General features: G+C 54.6%; 1 protein-coding gene across 5 annotated transcripts in view; it reads right to left on the bottom strand.

Annotated features, from left to right (window-relative positions):
- GDPD5 (glycerophosphodiester phosphodiesterase domain containing 5) overlaps positions 1-1,091 on the bottom strand; it is an 87,921-nt gene extending 86,830 nt beyond the window's left edge. For 3 of the 5 annotated variants that reach the window (XM_086678341.1, XM_086678335.1, XM_086678336.1), the window contains exon 1: positions 255-1,091. The gene's annotated coding sequence lies outside the window, so the exon portion shown is untranslated. The remainder of the gene's footprint in view (positions 1-254) is intronic. The other 2 variants (XM_086678342.1, XM_086678340.1) reach the window with 1 other exon arrangement.
- Positions 1,092-9,694: the final 8,603 nt, after the last annotated feature.

Raw genomic sequence — 9,694 nt, forward strand, 5'->3', positions numbered from 1 at the left:
GTAAGAGCCCATAACAATGCACAACACCTTTTATCTCATGGAATAGTAGTGAGCCTTAAATGAGGGACCATTTGCGCAAGGGTGGGGCGCGGACCCGCACACAATGGGCGCTCAATAAGTGCCCGTTTTCTCCCTTCCAGGCGCCCTCTCCTAGCTCCAGCCCCAGCTAGTGCCCGGTACACGCCCGCAGCTGGCCCCGCGCTGCCCGGTAGGGGTCGAAGGCCGCCCTTGCCTGGCATCCGGGGCTCTCTCACCTGCAGCTCTCGGCTCTCGGCTCTCGCCGGCCGCCGGGCAGGGGTGGTGGTGGTGGGGTGGCCTGTGATCCCTTCTTCGGGGCAAACGCTGAGCCCTCGCCTGGGGCGGCAGAAAGGTGACAGCTTCGGCTCGCAGCACCAGCTCGGTCCGGCTCAGTCCAACTGCCCAGCAGGCTTGGGACCCCTCACGGGGTGCTTGGACCCGGGCCGGGGTTTCCTGGGCGTTCGCACGGTCCCAAGTCCGAAGCACCGGGCGGAAGGCAGCTGAAGGTTTGGGTCTCGGGAGCCAGAGTCTGGGGGCTTCTGGGCTCCGTTGCACTCGGTCGGGAGGCTGTGGGCACCCGTCTTAACCCGGGTCCGGGGGCTCCGACACACACTACAGAAAGGCAGGGTACAAGCCCGCAACCATAGACCAGTACGGTGGGCCAGGAGCTTCCCGCCCCAGGGCACTGGATCGGGTCGGGAGCTCAGGGCGTCCCAGCCGCGACGCCCCGGATCGCGGGGCTGGGAGCGTCCCGGCACAGAACCCCGGGCTGGGGCAGGCGGGGCAGGGCGCAGGCGAGGACGCGCAGAGCCGCGGCGGCCGAAGCCCGGCGGAGAAGTCTTCCCAGGTCCGGACTCGGCTCGCTCTGCAAAATGGGGCGGACCTCCGCGCGTCGGCTGACTCCGGAGCTCGGGGCCGCGGCTCCACTTCCTCCTCTTCCCCCGGCTCACTCGCGGCTCGCTCAGCCCTGCGCGGCAGCCGCAGCCACCCCCGCTGCTGTCATCCCCGCCGCCCACCCCCACAAGAGCTGCAGCCGGAGCCGGAGCCGGAGCCGGAGCCGAGCCCAGCCGAGGCAGCGCCGCCCAGCGCCAGAGCGCCAGCTGGCGCGGCTCCGTCCGAGCGGGGCGGGGTCAAGCGAGGCCCCGCCCCCCGCCGGGCCTTTGGCAAGGGGCGGGGCGCGCCCCAGAGACCCTCCTCCGGCCCCGCTCTGTCGGACAGCGGGAGCCAATGGGAAGATGGGAAAAGAGCGGAGCTCTGCGGAACGTGTACTCTACCCCGAAGAGGGCGGGGCAGACAGTGGAGACTTTGCGGCTGGGGAGAGGACAATGGAGGGGTGGGGGGTTTTAAAGAGTGGAACGGGGTACAGAGTCGCCTGGGGACCCAGATGGAGGGAGAGGTGATGACTGCTGTGTGTGGGATGGGGGCGCGGAGGCTGCCGTGTGTTGGGGAGTGGGGGGTCAGGAGGTAGGAAAAGAAGCAGGGTGGAGGTGAGGTAAGGTATTCGGGGATAGCGGAGTCCCCAGGGATAGGGGAGCTCTCCGGGATGGTGGGACACCGCCTCCACAGTACTCTTCCCCTTTCCCCAGTTCAAGGGCTCAGCGCGCGGAGGTGAGCATTGGAAGCCGTGAAACATTCAGATTTCACGAAGCGGTGAAAAATGTTTTTGAAAATAAAGATCGTATCTACCTACCTACCTATCTTCCTTCCTTCCTTCCTCCCTTCCATCCTCCCCCCCCCTTCCTTCTTTCCTTCCTTCCTTCAACATTTTCCCCTTCCCAGCGCCCATCTTCGAGGAGGAGCGTCCTTGCCAGTTATAGATACACTAAATCAAGAGCAGTGTGTGAGGATCACACACACGCACTCCCTCTGTCTCAATTCCTCTCTCTCTCAATCTCTCTGTCTCTTTCTCTCTCTCCCTCCCCTCGAGTAAGGCAGCATCTGCGCTCGGCTCCCTGCCCTCCCCTCCCCCAGCGCCTTGGGTCGGGGGAGCTGTGTCTGATTATCTGGTTATTTCCAAGAGTCCCCTGCCAACTGCACAGGGCAGGGCACAGGGCAGACGTTAGAGGGTTTTGATGTATGAATGAATGAGGGTTGATGTGCTGCTGGGTCATGTAAAAGTCACTAATTGGCCTGGGGAGCAAAGGAATGGCGGCTGCACAGTAAGGCTTTTCAGTAAGCCTCACACAATAGGTGCCCCATTTCCCTGATGACACCAAAGCACAGAGAGGCCAAGTGATATTCTCAAGATCATATAGCTGGCACAGGATTCTATCCACTCATCACTATCGCTTTCTAGGGCCATAGCTGTGTGGCTGTGACCAGGTTACTTGACCTTTCTGAGCCTCTGGTTCCTCAGCTGTAAAAGGGAAATAAAGATGCTGCTACTTGGCAGGGACTGGCAGGCACCAGACTTCAAAAAATGGAAGGAAGGGTATTCCTGGCAGAGGAAACCGCATATGTAAAGGCATGGAGTCTGAAAGAACACTCCTGGGGACCCCTGGTCTATTCTGGAGGGTTAGGCTAGGCTTCCCTGAGGGAGTAAAAGGAAGGCTCAGGCCAGAAGTAGGGGGTAGCTAGATTAGGAGGGAACCTCAGGGAATGGACAGTGCTCTGGGCAGAGAGGCCAGCCTGGGCAAAACCGTGGAGGTTAGGGAGGACATTCCTTTGTTGAAGACAAGTTCAGAGTGGTTGGACAGCTCCCAGGGAAGGAACAGCAGAACTGATGGGAAGAGAAGAGCATGACAGAGCCAGACAGGAGGGAGTTCAGACTTTATTCTGAGGACCAAGAACTCTGTTGGGGTCTTGCTCATGACCCTGAACCCAGCAGGGTTATTCCGAGGCCCCAGCCTGGACTCACTGGTTGTCAGAAGGATGGCCTGGAAATTTTTAAGCCAGGCATTGATAGGGGAAAGAGAGCTTTGTAGGGAAACCAGGTAGCACGAAAACAGTTAAAAGCCACAGGAGGCAAATGCCATGGGCCTGCACAGTGAAGGTTGGAGTCTTCAATGAGGTCTGGACCCTGAGGCTCTGGCCCATCCCCTCTTGAGAGTGCAGCAGCCTTAGGGTCTGGTTGGAAGAACAAGGAAGAGGGTGAGCTCGAGGCTGAAGTCCAGGGGAGCACCCTCTCTTAGCCAAGCCCAGGGGTTGGGAGTTTGGAGGTTGTCTCCAGGAAGCTTGCATTGGTGGATGTGGCAGGAGGGCTGGGAGGGGGCACTTTTGCTAAGAAAACTTTGACTTCTCCCACTGCCCAGAACCTTCATATGGCTCCCCGTTGCCAGCACGATCAGGTCCTAAATATCTAGTCCGGTGTTTCAAGGCCTCCATTACTGCTCTCTCCCAGCCTCACCAGCCTCCTCTTCCAATCACTTTCCTCTCCCCTTGTACCAGACTTCTCTCAGCTCTATCCATGAGCAGGATACAGTCTGTCCCTTCCCTGTGGTTGCTCTCACAATTGTCCTTGCCTGGGGTACCGTGTTCCCTTTCTCTCCCGAGTGATTTCTACTTCCCTGCTGAACTGAAGAGAAGAAACTCTGGGGCAAATGCCCATCTGCCCTCTTTACTGCTATATCTTCAGAGCCCAGCACATAGCAGGTGCTCAGTGAGTAACCGTTGAATGAATGTTCCATCTTGCAAATCAAGTGTCTCCTCACTGAGAAGCCTTCTTGGACTCTCCCAGGAAGTCTGCCTTCGGTACGAGATCTCTTGGCTTGAAGGCTCTGTAATTATGTATTTGGTGTCTAGTTGGCCCCACTGGGCTGTGGGAACATGTCTGTGGCAGTGCGCCCCCACCCACCAGCACCCCACGGAGCGTAGAGTCGGCCTTGTAAGACCTCAACATAGAGCAATGAATGAGGCTCTCAGAGAGCAGTTCTCTGGCCGCCCCTGCTGAGAGAGCCTCCTAGGCGGTTCAGATGAGCAGAATGCCAGAATGAAAAGGAGGCTTTCAGAACAGACCCCCATCACCTCTGAGGCCTGGGGGAAGAGGGCCCAAGGTCACCAGGAGGTGACCAGCAAATAGTTCTCAGACACCCACATTCGCCCTCTGGCTACCCTCCCCGGGGCTGGGGGGGGGGGCGGTGGGGGGCGGGGAGGAAGTCTCCTGACCTGGGAGAATCCGGCCTTTTTGCCACCAGAGAGGCCCACAAAGCGTGACAGATTCATGGTCATGGCAGTTTGCCTGGGAGGGTGACCGAGGGCTCAGGGGAAGGCTCTGAACCTGGGCCTCTGGGGCTGACAGAGAAGGCTGACCTTGTCGGTCTCGTGCCCACCCTCCCAGAGCCTGGCATCCTCCTTATATCCTCCTTATATGACCAGAGGAGGATTAACAGTGGGCCTGTTGCAGCTTCAGCTCTGTCACACGTTCCTTTTTATTCTTGTGGCAAAGATTCACTTTTGTGCCTCCACGTACGGTAGGAATTTTGCATTCTTTTTCTTTTTCTTTTTTATGTTTATTTTTGAGAGGGGGGAGGGGCAGAGAGAGGGAGACACAGAATCCAAAGCAGGATCCAGGCTCTGGGATGACAGCACAGGGCCCGACGCAGGGCTCAAACCCATGACTCGTGAGATCACGACCCGAGCCGAAGTTGGACGCTTAACCAACTGAGCCACCTAGGTGCCCCTGCATTCTTTTCCTTAAACAGGAACTCCAAATTGTATAAGGCTGCACGCCCTGCGAGATCTGCCTCCAACAAATCATTAGGGTGCACCCATGATGTGCAGGCACTGTGCTAGGTGCCGGCAGGGGACAGCACGGAGAACGAGGCAGCTTCTGCACTAACCTCCTCCTGGTGGGGCTGATGGGCTCAACTGAACTCACAGTACGTGCTGCTTTCCTACCTGTCTGCCTCTCCAGCCTGGAATCTGTCCCCAACTCGTACTGCCCGCATGCACCCCCCCCCCTTCCCCCGGGGCTTCAAGGACCCTCTGAGAAGCCTGCCCGACCCTCCTGGTGGGAAGCACAGCATTGTCCATCGAAGCAGCTGACGATGCAAGCTTTTTGTGCCCTTCTGGGGACACTGATCCCCTTGGCTCTTGGGCTACTTGTGGGTCAGTTTTTAGAGGGCAAGGGATGGAGTCTTGTCTGTACCCCTAGCCCATCCCACATTTACCAATAATTCCTGAGCTGGATGAAGTCCTAGACTACACATTGGGCATCCAGGGATGGGACAACTGGGGAGGAGACAGCCCTTGACATCAAGGCGCTCCAGTCCCAGGGCTGTGTGCAGCGGCTATATGTACAGAGTGCTCTGTGAACACAGAGGAGGGTGCCTGCTTTGGCGGGGGGGGGGGGGGGGGGGGGGCAGGGCAGGGTCAAGGGCAGTTTCGCAGAAAGGTGACATTTGAGTTGGCTATCTAAGGCTAAGTAGAAGTTGTCAGATAAGGAGAGAAGTCTAGGCAGACAGAACCCAGAGTACAGAGGCCCAGAAGTGGGAACAGGCAGGTGACAGGTGAGAACTGTGGTGTGTTTGAGGGAAGGGCAATGACGAGGGGAGGGGGAGCTTGAGGACACACAATGGCACAGCTAGAGCACAGACTCTGAACCCACACGGCCTGGGTTCGCATACTGGCTCTGCCTTTATGAGCTCTGTCATGGCCCTGTGCCTGTCTCCTCTATAAAGTGTGGATAATACCAGTACCTATCTCACGGGGTATTATTTATAAGGATTAAATGAAGTCCATTTTGTAAGAGTTTAGGGTGATGTTGGCGCATGGTAAGCCCACTGCGAGTGATAAATAAGGTGGAGCTGGAGGGGCAGGCAGAGGCCATATTAGGCAAGGCTTTGAGTTTGGACTTTTACCTGGAGGCACCAGAACTTTAACAAGGAGGAAGGGATCCAGCCTCCCTCCTCCCACCCAGGAACAGCAGGCCCCCTCCCCCTCCCCCTCCCCAGCCCTCGGAGCCTCTAGTGGCATCAGTCAATACATAGTGGGACTGCAGGGGCTGGGGCCACATCCCCACCCCCCCACCCCCCGCCCCGGCATACCCAAGGCAAGTGTATGGCCCAATTTGTTGCCAGAGGAGGTCAGGGAGGGGCCCCGAGGGGGTCTGGGCATCTGGGAAGGAAGAGCATCTGAACCCTGGCCGGCCCTGAAGGATGGTGGGACGGGGTAAGAGTGTGTGTTGAGTGGGGAGTGGGTGGGGGTGTTGGAAAGGCAGCAAAGTCACTTACCTGACCTGGAGACAAAGTAGGATGTGGGACACTTGGGGCGTGATGTTTGGGCTGGGGAGCCAGAGGCGCATCCTGGCCTAGTCACCTCCCTTCTCTCTGCCTCAGTTTCCTCGTGAGTAAAATGGAGACGAAAATGGCCCCTCAAAGGTGGTGAGGACTAAAGCGCTTGGTCAGCCAGGCCTGAGGCAGCATGGTGTGGCGGGGGAGATCTACTCGGTTCCACGGTACCAAGGCGGGAAGGTTGAGAAAGCCCGCGCCTGAAGAGGTAGGCAGGAGGCCCTGTCCCTCAGGTCTTTGTCACAGAGTTTGGTTTCTGTGCTGCCAGCAGAGGGGAGTCTGGGGAGAGTTTAATCAGGAGACGATGTCAGATCTGCTTTTCAGAGCTTGTTCTGGTCAGTCTTTGGAGAAGACTGAGGCAGAGAGGGCAGCTCGGGCCTGTTTTGAGAATCCAGAGGACAAGGAAAGGTGAGGTTCTGAACCTGGGCTCCAGGGGTGGGCGTGGGGGGTCAAGGACATTTAGGGGGAAAGAGACAAGCTACTGATTGTGTCTATGTGGGGTAAGGGAGATAGAGAATCTGAGATGTTTGGGCCTGGGACAGTCTTTAGGGTGAGAGGGGACCATTCCCAGGGAGGGAGTGTGCGGTTCACAGGGATGCAGCAGGAAAGAAATAAAGCGGGAGAGGGGGTGGGCCAGGAGCATTGGGACTGAATGCTTGGGGTCAGCATCTGGGTTCTGAGGGTGGTTCTCTGGAGAGGTGGAGGCAGGAACAGGGGTGCGTGCATGTGGAGACTTTGTGGGTAGCCTTTCCCAGGTCGATGGCAAAGGGTGCACGCTTGAGTGGCAGCTGGGGGAGGAGGCAGAGTTGGAGGCTTTGGGTTTTTGTTTTTGGAGGGGAACGTAAAGCCGACAGCCCTGTGCAGGAGAGGAGGTAGCCAATTAGTGGGCTGGAGAGACAAGGTGCCGACCAGAGTCTGAGGAGAGGCAGCACTTCCGGCTTCCGGGTGGTGAGGGGACCGGAGTGGGGACAGGGCAGGTGAGGAAGATCAGGCCTGAAGGCCTCAGTGAAGCAGGAGCCAAGGTGTCTGCCCTCCAAGGAAAGGGCCAAGTGGAGCAGGCCTCCAGGCAGGAAGCTGGGAGGCGTGGCCGTGGAAAGTGGAAGGGAGACCAAGGTGAGAGCCATAAATCTGTGTTGGCTCCTTTCATATGGTGGAGGGATTGGTGATGGCTTCGGGGAACGTCTGTATCAAGTAAATAAGAATTTATACCTGGCCTGCTTCTCATTCTGCTGGATCCTTGGCTCCAGTCTTGAAAGGATGGGCAGCTTCAGGATCCTCCCTGACCCCCCATCCTGCGACTCCCTCCCCTCCACCAAGCCTTCCTACCGGTCAGTGGGAATAACAGCGATCATTATCAGCTTACCGGCACTTCCTGATGTTCGTAAGAGGGGGAATCTTGGACCCACCATTGTCAATTGCATTCCCCCCGGGACCATGAACTCCTTGTTGGATTTCTTCCCTGTCTTCAGCAGCACGGGGGCGCGGGTCACACCCAACCGGTGCCTAATACCTTTAAAGCGAAGCAAAGGGGAGAACTTTATTTGACCGCCTCTGCTGCCCCCTGCTGTCTGATATGGGTTGGTGCAGAACAATGGTTCTAAGTGCTAACGCTACCGCTCTGACTCTCCAATTTGTGGGTCTCCAGACACTGTTTCACGCCTAAAAATTATTGAGGACGCCACAGAACTTTTGCTTATATGGTTTATATTGGCCTTTACAGTGTTATAAATTAAAACAGACTCTTGGGGCGCCTGGGTGGCGCAGTCGGTTAAGCGTCCGGCTTCAGCCAGGTCACGATCTCGCGGACCGTGAGTTCGAGCCCCGCGTCGGGCTCTGGGCTGATGGCTCAGAGCCTGGAGCCTGTTTCCGATTCTGTGTCTCCCTCTCTCTCTGCCCCTCCCCCGTTCATGCTCTGTCTCTCTCTGTCCCAAAAATAAATAAAAACGTTGGAAAAAAAAAAATTTAAAAAAAAAATAAATAAAACAGACTCTTAAAAATGTTCATGTAATTAATTTAAAATAACAACCTTCCTACGTTTAAACATCTTTATGAAAAATGTCTTTTCCTAAAGAAAAAAACGAGGGTGAAGAGTGGCATTGTTTCACAGATTTACAAGTTTCTTAATGCCTGGCTTAACAAAAGACAGCTGGATTCTCCTATCTGTTTCTGCATTCGATCAAGCACAATATGCTGTTTTGTTTGAAGCTGACAAAGAAAATGGAGGCTTATGCTGATACGTAGTTAGAAAAGAAGGGGTATTTTAATGGCCTTTTCAAATAATTGCGGACACAGCAACAGTCAGTTGCTATTAGAATCTGAAATCACATCAGTGAAATTTTCTTACTCAGTTCCATTAACGTCCATTGGTCTCCTTTGCACTGTTTTTTTTTTTTTAATTTTTTTTTCAACATTTATTTATTTTTTTTGGGACAGAGAGAGACAGAGCATGAATGGGGGAGGGGCAGAGAGAGAGGGAGACACAGAATTGGAAACAGGATCCAGGCTCCGAGCCATCAGCCCAGAGCCCGACGCGGGGCTCGAACTCACAGAGCGCGAGATCGTGACCTGGCTGAAGTCGGACGCTTAACCGACTGCGCCACCCAGGCGCCCCTCCTTTGCACTGTTAAATACATCTTTTACCCATGCCTGATTTTTAACAGCATGCAGTGGCCATTAGGGAAAAAATTAATTCGCCAAGTTACCTTTCAAATGCTGATCAATTTTGGCACACACTAGCTTAAAAAAATCGAATTCACTAATATCACTACTGATCTCATCAGAGAAATCTTTCAGTATTGAGAAGCTGTCAAGCTTACAGTGGTGAACACGAGTCTTCCAAAATTCTAATTTTCACTTGAAAGCTTGAATTTTTATCCTTAGCCACAAACTATGTCAGTCTACCCTGAAATGACAGGCTCATTTCTTCAGTTTTGAGAAAATGCCTGCCAGATATTCAAGTCTGCATAACCATAATTTGCCTGTCAATTTTTCTTTCGAGTAAAAATAGCGTTCCATGAAAAAAGTGGCTAGGGTAGCTCACAGTTCAAGCAGTTGCACAAATGCTTTTCCTGGAGGCAACCACGATGCTTCTGTCTACAGCAGAAGTGCTTCAGGATACTTTCCGTTTCATCACAAGGAATATTAAAAAGGTGTGTATTCAAGGGTCAATAAAGAATGAATTGAATACGTTTTCTTGTTTCATCAATAAGATAATTTTATTGCTTTCTTGAGTGATATTGGCAGTGTTTTCCTGCGAGGGCATGGCAGCAAAGAATATGATTATTTCTAGGACAGTTTGGAGCTCCAATTGGTATGGAGGCACCAGTGGCTGCATCATCTGTGAAACATCACCCCAGTGGAAAAGGCAAGGGATGCTTAGTATCGTTATGCAAAGGGTTTGGACCTAAAAGGGTCTAGTGTCTGCTCTGGAATGTGTATTTTGAATTTAA

Source organism: Puma concolor, chromosome D1 (genome assembly GCF_028749965.1).
Source record: "Puma concolor isolate L17-30 chromosome D1, mPumCon1.1.hap2, whole genome shotgun sequence".
NCBI classification, from domain to species: Eukaryota; Metazoa; Chordata; class Mammalia; order Carnivora; family Felidae; genus Puma; species Puma concolor.